An 18351-nucleotide genomic window follows, 5' to 3' on the forward strand; every position below is an offset into this window, starting at 1 on the left:
TACCATTCAGGACATAGGCATGGGCAAAGACTTCATGTCGAAAACACCAAAAGCAATGGCAACAAAAGCCAAAATTGACAAATGGGATCTAATTAAACTCAAGAGCTTCTGCACAGCAAAGGAAACTACCATCAGAGTGAACAGGCAACCTACAAAATGGGAAAAAATTTTCACAACCTACTCATCTGACAAAGGGCTAATATCCAGAATCTGCAATGAACTCCAACAAATTTACAAGAAAAAAACAAACAACCCCATCAAAAAGTGGGCGAAGGACATGAACAGACACTTCTCAAAAGAAGACATTTATGCAGCCAAAAAACACATGAAAAAATGCTCACCATCACTGGCCATCAGAGAAATGCAAATCAAAACCACAATGAGATACCATCTCACACCAGTTAGAATGGCAATCATTAAAAAGTCAGGAAACAACAGGTGCTGGAGAGGATGTGGAGAAATAGGAACACTTTTACACTGTTGGTGGGACCGTAAACTAGTTCAACCCTTGTGGAAGTCAGTGTGGCGATTCCTCAGGGATCTAGAACTAGAAATACCATTTGACCCAGCCATCCCATTACTGGGTATATACCCAAAGGACTATAAATCATGCTGCTATAAAGACATATGCACATGTATGTTTATTGCAGCATTATTCACAATAGCAAAGACTTGGAACCAACCCAAATGTCCAACAATGATAGACTGGATTAAGAAAATGTGGCACATATACACCATGGAATACTATGCAGCCATAAAAAATGATGAGTTCATGTCCTTTGTAGGGACATGGATGAAATTGGAAATCATCATTCTCAGTAAACTATCGCAAGAACAAAAAACCAAACACCGCATATTCTCACTCATAGGTGGGAACTGAACAATGAGAACACATGGACACAGGAAGGGGAACATCACACTTCGGGGACTGTTGTGGGGTGGCGGGAGGGGGGAGGGATAGCATTGGGAGATATACCTAATGCTAGATGACGAGTTGGTGGGTGCAGCGCACCAGCATGGCACATGTATACATATGTAACTTACCTGCACATTACGCACATGTACCATAGAGCCTAAAGTATAATAATAATAATAATAATAATAATAATAAAAAGAAAAAAAAAGAAATCAGGGGTGAAATAGGGGAGGCAGGGACAAGGCTGTGCAATATATCCCTCTAGAGCAGGCCTCTCCTGCACCTGTCTGGGCTGGCTACCTCTGGCAGAAAACACAGGACATTTTACCAGCATGAGTGTCACCTGAGACAGAGGGGCCGGAAGACGAGAATTTAAGGAGTGAGGTGAGGAGAGGGTGGTGAGGTATCTGCCACATGAACATCAGTTTGGGTGCAATTTCAGGGGCTTTTCAAAAGATCTCTGATGTAGCTGGAAGAGCATTGGAACGGGAGTCAGAAGGCCTGGGATAGGGTTTTGAATCTTCTCTCTACTACCTTAGTCACTTTGGACATACTATTTTTCTGAGTCTCACTGCCCTCATTTAGAAAATGTATAGGATTCTAAAATCAAATGGTGTACATAAAAGCATTTTGCTAGTTTCTGAAATGACGAGGAGGAAACCATTTGGTTTTTGGAGTCAGACAGACCTGGGTTTAAATGCAGTTTTCAACATGGACAAGATAATCATGAGCCAACTCATTCAGCCTCAGTTTCCCCAACCATTTATTCATTCATTCAATAAATATGTTATAGAGACCCAACTATGAGTCAGGTACTAAAGAAAGATGCATGCTTGTCCTCACAAAACTTTCTCATCTGTTAAAAGGGGAAAAATGGATTACCTATCTTACAGCGTTGCTAGAAGAATTAATAAGACTGGGTATTTGTAACTCTCGGCCTAGCAATGGTCTAAAAGGAATGCTCAATAAACATTCATCCCACTTTTTCCCCCAACAAAAGCATTATAATCTTTAATATGGGAAATTTTTTTGATAAGGACTTTTAGGGAAAAAAATGAAAATGATTACAAAGAAAGGCCAGTTACTTTCACATATTAAAAGTTGGTTTGGGCATAAACATATTCTGCTGTAGCAGCATATTTCATTCGATGGACTAGAAGATAAATGATTTGGACAGTTCTTTTTACTGAACTTAAAATTAGTCAGACAATTAGCCTGAGTCCACTTGATATAATGTAATTCTATTCGGGGATTGAGATGGTATCTTCATTAATAAGCCTCTGGAAGCCATGTACATGAGCATCCAAGCCAAAGATTCACCCCATCCCTGTCTTGCTCCCTCTCCCTTTATCCTCTCTTAACACACACACATAGGTATATACACACGTGTGCATGCAGACACATGTATATGTGCATACATGGACACTCATGTATGCACGTGTTCACACACAAACATACAAACACTAGTCTCTGGAGAGACTAGTATGGCATCTTCATAAAGATAGCATGTCATTTGAGAAATAGTCCTTATTTTTGCTATTCTAATAAGTGTTTATTTAATAATGAAATACATAAATGAATGAATTAGCTCTTATGGGCCAAGCGCCAGTCCTGAAACATGTTTTTTTTGGGGAAAAAAATAACCCAGAGTGTCCCACAGTCAAGTAAATTTGGGAACACTGTATTCTATAATTCCTGGAAATTCACAATGTACAAGAGCTCATATAGGTTCTGAGAAGTTTTCTAGTAAATAAACCAGTTTGATGTTGTTAATCCATTGATCCATACTTATTTGATCAACATGTATGTATTTCTTATTTTTTTTTTGTCTGTGTGGCAACACCCATTAATTTCACAAAACTCATGCTTCCAAGAAGCTCCACTTTGGAAAGACTGCACTAGCTAGTGAATTGGGGGCAGAGCTGCTATCTTTGGGCTTCAGCTGGGACTTTGCAAGACACAATGTTGCTCTGAAGATAAAGCGTGTCCTACTCATCTCTGCAGACAACTGAGGCCATTTCCAGCTAGGCAAGTATTAAAAATTCTATTACAAGGACAATGGAGGTCTCAGTGCACTCAGGGGTGCAGGGATGCAGTGGAACCTCAGAAAGTACTGAAACCAGGGACTAGAAGGTGGCAGGACCCTCTCAGTTTCTCATCCCTTCTCTTCTTACCTTGGCTTCCTTCCCTCTGTCTCTGCTTTTTTCATCACCCTTTACCACTCCAGATCACAGAGCAGGTCTTCCATTTACCCACTCTGAAGCTGACATCTACATCTCAGCATCCCTGCTCAGACGTATGTGGTCATAGGGCAGGGTCATCTCCTACAAAGTGGTTGCTGGGCCCTTTCTCTCTCAGGGGAAGGAGACAGCTGGAGATTTCTGGGCAGCCACTCCACAAGGGTCCACTGTACTTTCTTCAACACTTTGTCCACATGGCTTCTAAGCCCTGGCCATGCCTAGAATCACTTGGAAGCATTTTCAAAATATTTGTCTTAGGTACCCTAGCAGAGATGCTAATTCAGGAGATGTGGGGAGGGCCACAGAAATTTATACATTGTGAAAGTTCCTCTGATGTTGCCAATGGACTGCTCTACAATCACCCATCTATTGTTGTGCCCTGGATAGTTCATGACCTTGAAGGCTCTAAATCTTTGGTTTTCATTATTTTCTCATCTGGTTTCTCCTCTGCCATTTCTCAACCTGGAGAAAAGTATTTCTCATCTCTGAAGGCCCAGTTTAAATGACACCTCCTCCAAGAAGGTTCCCCAATTCCACCTGCCAGTTGCAATCAAAGGAGTAACTCTCAGAGGAATGAGTTATTCCTTTGTTCTTCCATGGACTTTTGCTGTAACCAGTTAGAAATTAACATTTCTCCCCTACTAGATTATAAGCTACAGAAAGCAAAAGACTAGTTTTGTAAAATAATGTTTTCTTATTATAAAAGCAGTCTATGCTCCTGTAAAATTTGGAAAATACAAATAACTGAAAAAAGAAGAAGTAAATCCATAATCCCCCAAATCAGGATAGCCATAGTTAAAGTTTGGACATGTGTCCTCCAGTCTCTTTTTCCAATGGGTCATGTGTGTATATTTTATTTTCATAATTGGAGTCATATATAATTGTCTCTCCTACTTTTCTTCAGTTGACATTCTTTTGAAAACATGTTTCTGTGTTATTGTCTCTTCAAAAGCATGATTTTAAATGGTTGCATAACATCCCACTACAAAATGTACCATGCTTTATTGGCTTATTTCCCAGTTGTTTGACATTTGTATTATCTTCCATTTTTATTTTTGCTTTTAAAAATAACGAAGTGTGCTGGATATTTTTCATTTGTGTCTCCAGAGCCATTGTCCACCCTGAGCCCATATGGATTCTGTCAAAGGGCTCCCTGGATCCTGGCTGTAGTTAGGCTCAGTGAGCGGGAGTTGCTGGCAAGAGACCAGGAGCAGGGAGGAGGGTGAGAATGGAGCATTTCTTCCCACGGGATGGTCACATGGTAAGTCAGGGAGTTGGGAGTCCCTCTCCAAGTTTTGGAAACTACTCACTCCCTGCCCTTTCAGGCCTTGAGGTGGTACCGGCTCCTTTCTGCTGCTGGTCCCAGAATCCTACACCATCTCTTGCTCTCTCCACATCTTGTCCATACTTTGTAAGTCACTGGGTTTTTTGTTTGTTTGTTTTGTTTTAATTAAACTCTCTTCAAATTACTCAGTTTGAGTGTGCTGCTTCCTGACTGGATCCTAACAGATAGAGGCACATGGCAGTTGACATTTTGTACTTAAATCTTTGACTATCCTCAATTTGCCTCTAGAAGTTTCAGACAAATTCTTAAAAGTGGATCAACAGATAAACATATGTTTCAACCACTTCATTCCTATTTGCCACATTACTTTCCAAAGATCAGTGATGCCAAATTATGCTCTGACTAGTACTTGTTGATAAAGTTAACAATTACCACTTTGAATCTTCAAAATGTTGGTAAGCAAGAAGTATTTCATGTTTTAATTTGCATTTCACTGATTACTAGTGAAGAAGAATGCTTTTTGCAAATTTTAATTCCTCTTTTATGAATGACCATGTCCTCTTTTACCCTCTATCTCTTACGATATCTACCTACCTATAATAATTATCATAAAAATTATAACTAGTATTATCATTATTACAGATGTGGGAAACCAGGTGGATGGTTGAACTCTTAAAACAAGCCAGAGGCTAAAGCCATGCTACGAAACAGACAACATTGTCAGTGTCTTTTAAATGAGAATGCTAAGGTGCCACATATGTTTTCAGTCAATGGTGTAATAATTGTATTATAGAAGTAATAGCTAATAGTTATTGAATTTCTATTATTTGCCAAGTGCTATGTTAAGTGAGCTCCATTTTTTTCTCATCAAATCCTCAACATACGTTCTGTTTGTTCAATATGTTTAATAACCATTGAACCATTTCTAGTTATCCTTTCTGAAGCCCAATGCCATCCCAGGTTTGTAAGCAGAAGAAGCCCAATCTTTTGCTCCAAATAGCTTTTATCCAATGAGGCATGAGCTCCAACATGATCCTGCCTTATTGGTGCTGTAGCATCTCTGACATTTGGTTCCAAAATTAAGCAAATATGGAAAATTTGAAATTCCACTAGACAGACAACCTGTTCTTGAATACTCCCAATTCACTTCTATAAACACTGGGGGCTCAGAAGGTTACTGAATGTTATAAACAATCCGATAACATTTGAACCTTTTGCTGCTTAGAGCAAAGTGTTTGAGATTCATCTGTTGGAGAAAAAAGATTTTTAGAAAACAACCACATAAAAGTTACTTCCAACTTCTTTTACAAGCTCTATTTTAGAGTGAAGTGAAGAATTTCTGGGGCAAAATGTAGCCAGTTTGGAGGCCTGGAGGCAAGTGTCTCCTGAGATAAGCCATATTGCCAAGCAAGCCTGGTGCCATGATTGTTTTGACAGTGTTCTCCCTCCTGAATTCCTCGCTTCTAAATGCAACATTCCTCTTCAAATTTTTAACCTTTGCATTTTCCATTCTTAGAACATTATTCTCACTTTCCTAATTTTACTGCCCCCTTCTTTTTCCATTTGCAAGGACAGTAGCAAGAATGCCGCAGTTCTCTGTGGGGTTTGATCTGGCAGAAGAAAAAAAAAGCAGTAGTTTTGCAGAACCAAATGCTATTTCTGAGCTCTGTGGCTTTGCAGAGATTTTTATTTCTGTAAGAGGTTGTGTTTTAAGTATTATAGTCTTAGATTTCTGCTTGTTGCAGTGGACAGCCAAGCCTCAGTTTTAATTTCATATTACTTTGGCTGGTAATGATGAGTCTGGAAGATGGAACAGGAATCAGGAACAATTCTCCCATTCCATCTCTGCTAAAATTGTCGCTTGTTTATTTTCAGAAAGAGCTGAAATTTAACAAGTAAAATGAAAGGAGTAGGAAGAAAAGAAATGACCCAACGCCCCAGTGCTAGCCAATGACAGCATCTCATTCCATGGGTGTGGTCGTCCAGATGTTAGCTCCTCCAGATGTGCAGCCCCGTCAGTCCCAAGGCAGACCCACCTGTGCTGGGAGGCACTGATGTATATCTGAGGTCACGCTGCTCACCTTCAAGTCACACAGTTAAATGAAAGATGTTCTGTCTTTAGGCGCTGGGTGTTCTAAGCCCCGCTCTCCTCTCCTGGGTCTGCAGATCATTCAGGCTTTGTGTTCCCAGAGGAAGGAGAAGAGACCATTTGTCCAAGGAAATATCTGTAATACATGTTAAGTGGCTTGTGAGAGAGCCCTCTCATTTATTGGCTGAAACATGAAACGGAAAACATGTGCAGTGAGCACAGGGCCCCCACCAGCTCTCGTTCCTTCCCAGGAAACAGAGTGATGAAGGATGGAACAAACACGTGAATTCAGGCAGCCCACATGCCTGGGTGTTTCACAATGCTTTTTGCATCTGTTGGGTGGAAGTCCTGGGCATTGGGTTCGGAATTTATAGAGACAGATTGACTTTGAGTCTCTAGCAGGGATTCCATTCCTGCTGCTATGGGAATAGGTTTTTCCATTTAGCAAGCAGGAAGCAATCCTTATTCAACTATGTGTTTATTTATGTATTTGATGCACATTTACCGAATGCCAATGTCTGCATTAGGGACTGAGGAATAAGTCACAGACCTTACATTCAAGGAACTCATTCTCTAATGAGGAAAGAAAGAAAGAGAAACAAACATTTACAATAGAGTGGAGCCAGTGAGACTAGAGAAATGTACAAAATAATTTGGGAGGAAATCCGGGGAGTGTAGAGATCTGTAAATCTAGAGTACTGGATATTTGCTGCTTTTGGCCGTCAAAGATCCATTTCCCTTCCTCTTGGTAACATTACTTCAAATTTTATTTGAATATTCATTTCACTCATACCCCGCTGGCTGCATCCCCAGCATCCCCTGATTGGTTGAAGCCAAGCAATATATCCAATGTCCCTCTGATCAGAATCATTGGTTCAGGGCATATAATCCAATTCAGTGTAATTCAGGAGGGAGCTGCTGGAGGCTTCTGGAGCAGAAACTCATTTGTTCTTCTAAAAGAACTGAGAAACTCAGCCCGCATCCCTGCTGGATGGCTATGGCCTCCTGAATCCTATGTTTGATGAGAGGGGCCATTCTTGGAATGGAAAAGACACGGCAGAAGGCAGAGAGTAGGAATGAAAGGTAATGGAGTTTTAGTGCCTGTGCTGAACCACTGTAGCAAGCATTGTCTAAACCCATCTATCACCTGTAATTCATCTTCAGTGAGATGAATTCATAATCTCTCATTATTATTTAAATCACTTTGAGATTTCTAATCCAGTTGACCCTTGAGCAACACGGGTTTGAACTGTGTGGGTCCACTTATACACGATTTTCTTCTGCCTCTGCCACTCCTGAGACGGCAAGACTAACCCCTCCTTCTCCTCCTTCACCTCAGCCTCATCCTCCTCTTCCTCAGCCTACTCAACATGAAGATGTCAAGGATGAAGATCTTTATGATGATCCACTTCCACTTAATGAATAGTAAACATATTTTTTCTTATGATTTTTTTAACAACTTTTTTCTCTAGCTTACTTTTTTGTAAGAATACAGTACATAATACATAACATACAAAATATGTGTTAATCAACTGTTTATATTATAGGTAAGGTCAACAGTAGGCTATTTGTAGTTAAGTTTTGGGAGAGCCGAAAGTTATATAAAGATGTTTTAACTGTGTGGGAGGTCGGCGCCACTAATCCCCACATTGTTCAAGATCAACTGTACTTACACCGAAGATAGATAATGTTTCAAAAAGGAGAGAAGGATGTATACTAATAAGTGACAGTTCAGCATGCTGCCAGGCACTCTGCTAAGCACTCTATGTGTGCAAGTTTCTTAAATCCTCACAATGCTCCTAGGAGGCAGATTATTTTTAACCCCATTTTGTGGATTAGAGAATCAAGGCTTAGAAAGTTTAACTTGCTCAAGGGTACATAGAGCAAATGTTGAATATTTTTAGGGGGTCTAATAAAATGACAACTGAAAAATGTCCATTAGAGTGAGCAATGCAAGGTGCACCAGAGAAATCTTAGAGAACTTAGAGAAAACATTTTGGGTGAGTGCTGAGAGAAAAGAGCTGGAATGAGGTGGACTGAGGTATGAATATGCAACAAGGAAATATACACAACTGTGTGGACATTTTGAAGTAGTTTGACATTAATCATGGCCTTTAGATCAGTTAGGATGCTTTTGGATGCAAGTAATAGAAAACTATAATTCAAATGTTCTTAACAATAAAAACATTTATTTTCTTCACATAACGGGAAGCCCAGAGGGATGGGAGGCTAAAATGTTGGTAGCTTAAGTAGTTCAACAATGTCATCAAGGACCTGGTTTCTCCAAGATCTTGTCTCAGTCTTTGGTGTCCCAAAATTTTAGCACCATATATTTAGGTGTGGGCTTATTTATATGTATGCATCCTGATTAAATGTATCCTGATTAATATGTATTCAGCTTAGTGAATCTAAATCTTCATGTCTATCATCAATTCTGGAAAATTATTACCCAATACCATGGGAACCATAGAAAATGCCTGTGCAATGTAAGACAGCCATTGCATTTTTATATGAGTAAGGCTAGCCTCGCAAGGGCTCAATTTTCCTACTTGGAAAATAAAGAGTTAGGAAACTCAGGTGAACTGAATTCAAATCTCAGCTCTTCAAAGCTCAATTTTATCATTTGTGTCACAGAAGACATCAATACAGCCTTACCTTATTTGGGTGGTGACAATTTAATCAGATAACATTTAAGGTATCTAGCAAGGACAGTGATCTTATTGTCCATATTTTCCATGTCCAGTTAAAAGCTGTGACCACAGGGCTAGAGCCTAGGGCAGATCTATATCTAAAGCTTCCCAAATGAAGCAGCTGAACCATGTTTTATTCCATTTGCTACATATGCTGCATGGTTTAGGGCAAAGAAGTCCTGATTGGATTGATTTGAGCTTTGAGATAGAACTCCTCTGGCCATATATCAAATAGGCTACCTTGTCTCCTGCCTGGAGATAGTCAGGATGGGAGTGGAACCCTGGCTTTGTACCCTAACCAATCAGGATGAGTTGCATCCTTGAACAGCAGGTCAACACTGAGTACATTCAATGTGTCAGACAGCCTGCTGCGTATAGATATAAAAAAGACACAGTCGACTGCAGTATAGTGAAATAAGCAGACACCAAAACAGCTCATTTTATATGATGTAGTAAGTGATAAGATGAAAAGATTCATATAGGGTACCAAGACAGGATACTGGAAGGGCATTCTATGCAATCTGAGGTTTTGAGAAAGTCTTGGGAGGAGGAGATGCCACATTTAGGTCTTCAAGACTGGCTAAGAGTTAGCCAGGCTCATAAGAATTTTAAGAACATTACTCTGGAAAAAGAGGACTGTCTGAGCCAAGGCACAGAGGTGCAAAAATGATCTGGTATGTAACTATATGCAGTTTAGTATTACCAGAAAATACAGCAAGTGTCAAGAAAATAAGGATGAGGAGGCAACTGAGAGTCATGTCTTGAAAGACCTTATGGTGCATTTGGGCACCTGTGCATTATTCATTAGATCCATAATTCCCAAAACTTTGCATGTATCAAAGTCATTAAAAGAGCACAGATTTCTGATTCCAAAGGCCTGGGGAGAAGCTTGAGAATTTTCATTTTTTAACAATCGCCAGGAGGTGCTGAAGCTATTGGTCCCTGGGCCACACTTTAGGAAGCTCTGCTGTAGAGGACAGAGCATTATTGAAGGATTTCAGACAGGAAGTGACATGGCAAATTTTGCTTTTTTGCTCAAGCTGCCAGGCCCAAGGAAGTCTATCTCATATGATTGCACCATAGGTTTTACCTAGCCTGCTTCTCAGAGGCATCAATGCTTTAAATAAGATATTGTAGCCCTTCTTAACCTTCAATGGAACAAGGTTTTTCTGTTGGATTGTTCCTGACCTCCTGCTGACCATGAAAATTAGGTCTAACACTATACGGTCTATGTAAACTATTAAAAGACCAGCAGAAATCAGAACACCACCTTTATTGACTTTGCTTTCTACCCTGATCCTATGTTATCCCTGATGGCTTCGTTCTGCATTAGTGCTCAAGAGCATTTCCAAAGTGTTTCTGAGTCTGACAAAGGGACAGAGCTGTTCTTGAATGAGACACCTCACAGTCTGACACTTGGTTTTGTTTGAAAAAGGGGCATGAAAGTCATCTCAGCAGGCCTGTGGTGGGCGTCTAATGAGATGACAGATGTGAAAGCTCTCTGGGAATATCAAGCACAATGAGGGCGTCACTTTCTAGCTTTAGGGATACATTTTTGGAGGAGGTTGAAGGAGGTGAGCCTGCTGGGTGCTAAGTGTTCCTGATGACCTCTCCTGTTGTTTTGTGATAAGCCCTAGATGCTGGCTTTTGACGGGTATTAGTTGGTTTCTGAGCATACCAAAAAGATACCAAAGACAAAGAGAAATTTTCAAGGCATTCAGTTTAGAATCCTGAGACTCCACCAGTTGTTCATCCGTGCTTCCTGCCTGATGTGGGAATCCTCTCTATGACATCCCCTTCAAGGTCATATTCTTGCAGCACCTCTGGAGTGTGTTAAGTGTCACCTACTCATTACACATTTTATTATGTTGCTTAACATGTCAAGAATCCAATTTACAAAATTCTCCTTCAAATCTGTCTTTTATTCCACTGTGCTCTATCTCAGAAAATGGGCAGTAACATCCCAGTCCTCCTTCATTCACTCACAAAATATTTATTACGCACCACATCCTTTCCCATGACCCCACATCCATTTTACTTGCTAACTAGCTCTTCATTCACTTCTCTCTAAGTTAACCACCAACACCACTACATTTTAAGCTACCAGTCCCTGTCACCTGCAGGACTGCAGTGGTATCCCATGAGATTCCCCAGGTGTACTCTGCCTCTATTCATGATTTGTAGCCAGAGTGACTTTTAAAATACAAATCTAAACATCACACCTGAAGAAATATTTCAGTATATTGCCATTACTCTTAGAATAAAACCAAAATACCTCAACATGGACTACCAGGCCCAGATAACTTGACCCATCTTTATCCCACCAACTTTGTATTGTACAACTGGTACCTGTGTAATACCAGGCTTCCTTTTGCTTTTTGCATTCTAGCCATGTTAACTCTGACCAGAACCAGCCTCTTCCCCCCATCCCTACTCTTTATTGTCTCTTGCCCTTGAGATCATTCATTCATTCAATCATACTCCTCAGTTCATCATTCATACCTCATACACTTAGTGTCATCTAGCTAATCATCTTGCCCATCTGATTAGTACAAAATAGGCATTGTTGCTTCAATTTGCATAATCCAATATCTAGTCAACCTGAGCACCTCTTTGTATAATTATTCACCTTTTGGGTTTCCTTTTCTGATTCTTCTTTGTATCTTTTGCCCATTTTTAAAAACTTAGGGTTCCTGACCTTTTCTTTTTGATTGTTAAGACATTCTTAAATATTCTGTATATTCATCTTTTGTCAGCTTTTTATATTGCAAAGACTTTCTTCCAATCTATGTGATCTCCTTCACACTCTCTTTGAGGAAGGCAAGCACTAGGAGATGAGGCTGACTGTCTAGGTAGGGGCAGCTACTAGGAAAATCAGACAGATATCAAGTGGCAGTGCCAAGTTTAGAACCTGAGAAATCTGATGATTCCTAACAGCTCAGTACTTTTATTCATCAGTAACTCATGAGGTTTCTAATACAAGATGCGGTCTAGCTAGCAGAGCTTGATATAGCTTCAAGTAGCTTCCTACTAAAATGTATACAAAGTTAAAAAAAGAAAAAAGATAAAAATTCATACTACCACCAATGAGCAGAATTTACATTAACCATAAGATCAATGGAACTGGATTAAAACAACTAATCAGTAGCATCCCAAACATGCTGTCTATCTGAAAGTGAATATGAAGAACTTTTTCTGTCCCACAGTTTTGTATTCATGACTGGAAAGGCAAGGTCTGAGTTAGATATGGCAAATATACGTATAAGTGCCATTACACCTCCCTCCCAAATTCATTGCAGGCATCACTTATCTATCACAGCATTCCTTCCTATTGAGCTCAGATATGGATTTTGAGTCCTTGCCAGCAGTGTTGCAGTTGCCACATGAAGTAAATGATTGGTCTCTAAACTGAAATTTACCTGTTATCCATAGTCATTCTAACCAGAACACGGGCAGTGATCCCTCCTCATGCTGCCTGCTGTTAAGAGATGCACTGTCACTGTCATTATGCTCCTCTTCTTTCCCTCTGATGTGATTAGGCTTTGTGTCCCCACACAAATCTCATCTTGAATTCTAATCCCCATAATTCCCACTTGTCAAGGGAGAGACCAGGTGGAGGTAATTGAATCATAGGGGCGGTTTCCCTCATGCTGTTCTTATGTAAGTGAGTGAGTTCTCATGAGATCTGATGGTTTTATAAGGGGCTCTTCCCCCTTCGCTTGGCACTTCTCCTTCCTGCCACCCTGTGAGGAAGGTGTCTTGTTTCCCCTTCACCTTCCACCATGATCGTTAAGTTTCCTGAGGCCTCTCCAGCCATGCTGAACTGTGAGTCAATTTCCTTTATAAATTACCCAGTCTCAGGCGTTCTTACTAATAGCAGTCTGAAAATGGATTAATATACCCTCTCACCAAATTCAAATCACTTTTTTTTTTCTATATTCAGTCATAGACTGAAACTCTTACAAAAGTGCTGGGCAAGGAGTACCAGAGGGAGCGGCATGACACTTGCCTTCTGGAAGGCGTATACACCACATCAAGCAGGCAAGATGGATATGGGAACAGTGGTAAGAACTGCAATCAGAGTGAATCACAAAGAAAAAAAGATGAAAACTATAGGCTGAAGAATATGAACCAGGGGACATAGTGAAAAGGTCAAATATGTTTAATTGAAGTCCCATAAGGAGAAAGGAGTGGAATAAGACAGAAGCAATACTTGAAACACTTATGACTGAGGTTGATGTGAAATGATAAGATATTAATACCCATATTCATTCAAGAAGGCTCCCCGGATTCCAAGCATGATCTTAAAAAAAAGAAATCTAGACATATCAGTGAAATGTCAGGCAAACAAACATACGAAGATGATGTCCAAAGAATCAACAGTTAGACTGACAAGTAACTTTTTAGTAGCAACAACAGAAGCTGGAACACAACAGAATGATAACCTCAGCGGAACTGCCTCACCTCAACTGGAAATGAAAGAAAACAATGGGCATCTAAGAATTCTCTGCACTGAAAAATCACCCATACAGCCATTTGCACACTGAAACTGAAGGAGTTTGAACCAACAGACGTGCTACTAAAAATATTCTGAAGTATGTTATTCAAACAGGGGAATGATTCCATAAGGAAAACTGAAGATGCAGGAAAAATGAAGAGACACAAAAGTGGTAAAAAAAAAAAAAAAAAAAGAAAAAGAAAAGAAAGAGAAAAATGAGTAAATCTAAGAGCATATGCATATTTATGACTAAAGAAATATAAGGAAAAATAATAACATCTTGGAGTCAGGTTTAAAATATATTTTTGGAGACAATTAAAATTCAAAATGACAGTAGCATATACATTAAGAAGAGGTAAATGGAATTTAAAAGTTCTTAGTCCATTACATTGTTCAGGAGAAAAGTAACGTATATATTATCATTAGCTTTATTTATCGAGAACACAACCTGCATTGAAAAGATAAAGTTTATTTGTAAAACTGTTAACCATGCTTTTCTCTAGATTGTAGGATTATAGGTATTTTTTTCTGCTTCTTGAGAATGTTTTATACTTTCCCACCTTTTTTTTTTTTTTTTTGAGATAGGGTCTCTCTTTGTCACCTAGGCTGGAGTGCAGAGGCGCAATCTTGGCTCACTGCAACCTCTGCCTTCTGGGTTCAAACGATTCTCGTATGTCAGCCTCCCAAGTAGCTGGGATTACAGGCGTGTGCCAATATGCTCAGCTAGTGTTTTGGTATTTTTAGTAGGAATAGTGTTTTGCAATGTTGGCCAGGCTGGTCTCAAACTCCTGGCCTCAAGTGATCCATTTGCCTCAGCCTCCCAAAGTGCTGGGATTACAGGCGTGAGCCACTGTGCCTGGCCCACTTTCCAATTTTCTACAATGAGTATACAATACTTTTATAAATAGAAAGTAATAAAATATTAAAAATATAAAAAGTCATCTGTAGTGTAAGAAAATAATATAATTTTGCCATTTGATAAGGTCATAGTAAAAGACTTTCCTACACTAGAAGAAATGTCAGCATCAATGACTTCAAGACCATATCTAATGCTAAAATTCCAAGTATTTGATGTATCTTTTTGGCCATTCAAATTTCACTCTTTCGAGGAGTAAGAACAGCAAAGCAATCTCCAGATAGCATATGTGATTAACAGACTTACTCAGATAATCATTGCAACTCTCATCCGAAAACGAAACCTGAACTCAGATACTATCTGTTTCACATTCCTTCCTAACTTGATGTAGTCAAGGAGACTAGAAGCTTCAATCCTGCAACAGGAATAAAATAATGTTTCAGCCTAGAGGCTTTCAGTTTGTTTCTGCCCACTTCTGGATCCACTTGGGAATATGTGTGATACTGTGGCCAAATTTCCCCTGGGATATCTTGAATTTGGATCCCTGACTCTGAAGCCAATGCGTCGTGTAATCTTAGAGAAATTGACAAACCAGTGCCTTAGTTTCTGACTATGTAGGAAATAGGAAGAAGGGCAGGGCTGCAAGTGATAACTTCCCTGAAGAATGTTGGAAAACTCCCTAACACTTTTCACAGCTCTGAGATAGTGTGAGCAGGGGTCAGACTCCACCAAAGGTCAAATGGACACATGCCCAGTGACCTGGGGATACCAGGGGTGGGGAGCAGAGGGGTGGCCTAAACTTAGTGCACTTTCCACAAAGACGGATGGAAGCAGATGTGGCTCTGGCTCTCAGGAAAGGAAGTCTATTCTAGTATACTCACATCCTGAAGATTTGCCCAGCCTACTCAGCAGAGGCCATTGGACCTTGGGTGTGATGTTAAGAGCCAAATCCTAAATACCTTGAGCCTTCTCCAATTCTACAGTAGTGGGAAAACATCTTGTGTTGGTTGACCATGAGATAGCCTGCCAAGAGGGAGAAGGGAAGGCTCTGCTGTTTGCAGCATCTTTCCATGTGGGTGTGGGTGTGACACATGCCCCTAGCACAGCACAGGCACCACAGCATCTGATGTCCCCTGAGAATTTTGGACACTTATTCAGAAGGGACCTCCAATGTTCACCAGATGCTTGACTTCTTTTCCATTGTCTTCAACAAATAGCCATGTGCCAGCTGTTTTAACAACTCCAGAAACAGGAAACTCACTCCCTAACTTGGCGGCCTGATTTCATTTTTTTTTTTTTCCATGTCTCTTAGAAATTCTTTCCTTGTAAAGAACAGAAACTTATCTCCTTGTAGGTCTTTTCTTTCTGGTCTTACATGGAATGACCATATTATTTATTGTCCAAATACAGGCTCATGCTTGAAACTAAATAGGGGAACTATTAATAATTGCATCCGGAAAATAGGGGTAACCTGGAACTCTCTCCTGGCAAAATAAGACATACAGACCATCCCAGCCTGAGGTTTACCCCAGGGATAACTAGAACTAGCTTGTCCCCCTCCTTCAGAGTCACTGACATTCAAAGGTACTTAAATTGCCCCCCGAGTCTTCTCTCCTCTAGAATAAACAAGAGAGGCTGATTTCTTTAGTAGAAAGAGAATCAGACTGAGAGCAAGAAATAGCTGTGTAACTTTTGGGGGCTTCATCAGAGAGAGTCAGTTGCCTCCCAAGATCCAATGTTATATCCTGGTATCCAAGAAAAGAAAGCAATTTGTAACATTCTGAAATGTGAAAAGTCTGTCAGAAGGACATGAGATGTGCTATATGAATTGTGAAGCATAAATTGTGGTTTTATTTGTTCTGCAGAAGCATTAAAAAGTTGCAAATTTTTCAAGAGGCAGGATAGTGTGGTGTCTGTGGATTCCAAATTTTGGTCTGCAGGCCTGAGGCTGAGCTGGTTGCATCAGAATCTGCTGGGAAATTGTTTAAAAATCAGATTCCTGGGCCTCACCTCAGAATCTCCAGAGGGGCCTGTAGCATTTGTATTCTGAAAAGTTGTGGAAGCAATTCCCATGATGAGCCAAGTCTGAGACCCACCAGCAAAATGACCAAGAGCACCAAATTTAGTGCCATTCACTCATTCACTTCACACATATTTATCGATCACTTACTATGTGCCAGACATTTTCTAGGCACAGGTGAGCCAGCAGTAGAGACACACACACACACACACACACACACACACACACACTCACACACTCTCAGTATAAATTTCAAAAGATTTGTGGTCAGGGGCCAGTCTGATATCACTAGCTATGTGGTTCAACTTTCCAATGCCTTAGTTTCCAACTCTATGAAATGAGGATGATGATATCTACCCCATAGGGTTGTTGTGATGTTTAAATAAGGTAATGTATGTAAAGTGATTACCCCAGTGGCTGGTCCACAGTGAGCGCTCAATAGTTATGCAGACCATATCATGTTGATGGTGATGTCAAAAGCAATGACAGTGAAAAAGCTAGAAACAGAAAGCAAAGAAAGTTTACTAGTTTCATCCCATGGATACATTGAAAGACAACCTATGTTCACATCCAAGTTTTCTGTGAACCATGCAGCCACTTTTTCACTATGATTTTGCATGGTCTTTCTTTAGAGATTCCATCCAACATTAATGTTCTATAAAACCCAAACCACTCAAATGTGCCAAAACAAAACAAAACAAAACCCTTCCGGCATTTGGCCATACTGCCGGCTTTCTTCTAGACCATTCCAGCTCCTGGTGCTTGCCTTGACGTGGGATCCAGGAGTCAAACGCATCATTCCAGGCATGATCTGAATTTAAAAATATATAGTAAGAGAAATGACAAGGATTATAGTAAGGAGTTATCACTTCTATCTTATCATTCTAGTTACTGTACATGGGCAGGTCTCAGGCCAGGTTCAGGTCTCATCACCAGTTGAGATAAGGCAGAAAGAAGATGGACAGAGATGGAAAGGATATGTGGAATAAGACCACCAGGGAGTGAGGCAGGGCTATGGACGAGGAGGCTGAGAAGCTGCCTATTTTGCAGGCAATAGCTTTTACTCCTCCAAGGAGGTCAGCAGAGATTTTAATGAGAACATCTTGGCCAAGGCCATGATTCACTGTCCAAAACTGGGCTGGGCCCCTCACACTGGGAGAATTTCACAGTTTTTCACATTATTCCCAAACCCCACTCCTCTGTTTAAGGATGTCACTCAGAGTTTATTACAAAAAGGGTCCAAATGCCTCTATTCATATGTCCTAAGGGGCCAGAGGCTTGGGAAGAGTAGCAGTGGCGAAGAGGGCAGCCAGGAGCAGGGAAAAAGGGCAGTTCTGGGACACATTAGGAAGACAGCTCTTAGGAGGGAAAGCTCAATTCTCTTTGTTCACACAACCTGGGTTCAGAGCCCTAAAGAGAAGCAAACACTGAAATGCAATGGAAGAACAGGAAGTTGGAAGGAAGAGAAGCTTCCAAGAGGCAACTGGCCAGCTATAGTGCTGCCATGTGCACTACATAGCCTGGGCATTGCACAATTCCAGAGTGTACCATTCATACAGGGCAGAAATAAGCAGATATTTTCTGCAAAGGACCAAATAATAAATATTTTTGGTTTTGCAAGTCATACAGTCTCTGTCACAACTATTCAATTCTGCCATTGTAATAAGGGTTGTTGAATAACACAGGACACCATGTATTTTTATTTGCTAAATATGGCAACCCTATTTGTACACAACAGCAGCCATATACTATACATA

The 18351-nt window shown here is 40.3% G+C and overlaps 1 long non-coding RNA gene across 1 annotated transcript in view; it reads right to left on the reverse strand.

Moving 5' to 3' along the window:
• Positions 1-5329: 5329 nt before the first annotated feature.
• The window catches only part of LOC134737619 (uncharacterized), a 91597-nt gene continuing 78575 nt past the window's right edge, over positions 5330-18351 (reverse strand). The window contains exon 2 of the long non-coding RNA XR_010122694.1: positions 5330-6666. This is a non-coding gene — a long non-coding RNA (uncharacterized LOC134737619). The remainder of the gene's footprint in view (positions 6667-18351) is intronic.

The sequence above is a fragment of the Pongo pygmaeus genome, chromosome 10, assembly GCF_028885625.2.
Source record: "Pongo pygmaeus isolate AG05252 chromosome 10, NHGRI_mPonPyg2-v2.0_pri, whole genome shotgun sequence".
Lineage (NCBI taxonomy): Eukaryota > Metazoa > Chordata > Mammalia > Primates > Hominidae > Pongo > Pongo pygmaeus.